Source organism: Triticum urartu, chromosome 5A (assembly GCF_056163025.1).
Source record: "Triticum urartu cultivar PI428250 chromosome 5A, HENAU_Tu73, whole genome shotgun sequence".
NCBI lineage: Eukaryota > Viridiplantae > Streptophyta > Magnoliopsida > Poales > Poaceae > Triticum > Triticum urartu.
This window is the reverse complement of record NC_141877.1, coordinates 123,733,990-123,735,836: the sequence shown is the minus strand read 5'-3', so window position 1 is coordinate 123,735,836 and position 1,847 is coordinate 123,733,990.

Sequence of the window (1,847 nt, the reverse complement as noted above, 5' to 3'; positions counted from 1 at the left end):
GGGAAGTCAAAGGATAATACTAAGGCTAGAGTCGATCTAGAGGCGCTATGTGATAGGCCGTTACAAAACATGAAAGAACCGAAAGGAAAGCAGAACTGGACGAAGCCAAAGGCATGGTTCAATCTTGGAAGGCCAGCTATGAGGGAAATTCTCTTGTGGGTGCAATAGCAGTTGATGTTCCCCGATGGGTATGCAGCGAATCTAAAGAGGGGAGCGAATCTTGATAAACTAAAGATATTTGGTCTCAAGAGTCATGATTGGCACATATGGATTGAGCGAGTAATGCCGGTGATGTTGCGTGGCTTCATCCCTGAGGATGAATGGCTAGTACTGGCAGAACTCAGCTATTTCTTCCGTGTTCTTTGTGCGAAAGAACTATCGCCTGGCGTGCTAGAAGAAATGGAAGAGTTGCGCTCAAGTTTCTATTTGCTAACTTAGGCGCCTCCGAGATGGTGTGTGGATCGGATGGATTGTTGGGAGGTGTTGGTCGATGAGTGGTGCTCACAACAATGGCTAGCCCTCCACAACGAGGCCAAGGACAAACGTGCCCAAATGGAAGGTGTGCCACACCATCAAGGCAGCTCCAACTTATATCAGTTCGGGCGCAACTGGGTATGTGGTTTGCTTCATGATTCATGCAATTCATTCATCATGCTAGCTTGAGCCCTTTAATTACTATTTTTCATTGTTTCTCTCTTTCAGGCACGCTACAATAAGGCGGATAAGGTGCCAGAGGTGTACGACCTGTATGCCATGGCCCACACTGCCTCTTTCAAGAAAGTCAAGGCTTTCTCTCAGTCTGACCTCGATGATGCAAACAACTTCACCAACATCTCCTCCCACAACAAGCTCGTGAGATATAGAGATGAGGGGAAGGCGAGGAAAGGGGAGGACTTTAACCCGAGCCAGGGTCCCATTGATCCAGAGCTGTTGATGATATCTGGTGGCGGGAGGTCCCATGGCTCCATAGCCATTGGAGATGGACTTATCCGTTGTCCTAGCACTCTCCCGGAGATCAAGGCGCGCCAGTCGAGCTCCGCTCCTGAGATAAGGCCTCGTGAACGGCCAGTGCAACTCGCCATCAAGGTTAGTGATACGTACTCAGTTATCTTTCTTCATTACATTGTGTGCGCTTCCATCAATGATTACAAATGGTCATGTGAGTGGTGTTGCAGGCTGCTATACAGAGTGAGAGAGATAGAACGGAGAAACTTCTGGCGGAGGCGGCGGAGAGGCAGCGGGAGTTGGAGGAGAGGACGACAAAGATGATGGAGGAGGAGAGGGCACGGAATGACATGCAGGCAAGGGCCATGTACGAGCTCCTTGTGGTAAGTTTCTTCTGCAGATTAGCCAAAACATTCATGTAGTGTTTGTCTCATTACTAACTAGTATGACTGAGTCGTCAAAACCAAATGTGCAGTCTGTGTGCGAGAAGACAGGTCAGACCGCTCCGCCGATGCCAGTGATTGCTCCTGGGACCACGGTGAGTTTTATTGAATGGACATTACTTGCTAGCCTTAACATTTGAGTGTCATCATGCTAACAAGACATTGGAAATGATCTTTGGTGCAGCGTAACTCCAGACAAGCATCGCACGATCCTTCTCCAGCTACCGACACGAGCCACCCCGCTCCTACACCTCCTACATCTTGGTAAGTTTATCTAGTGTTTTGCTTAACACATGCATAAAGACCTAGACTTAGCTTTATTTCCTCCAATGCTTACCATAATGACCTAGACTTAGCTTCTTCACCGCCAAAATGACTTAATAAGCTTACTGACCTCCAAAACCATCCATTTTACCTAAGTTAGCTCTAAAACGATCTGTACTTAGCTTACTTATGTCA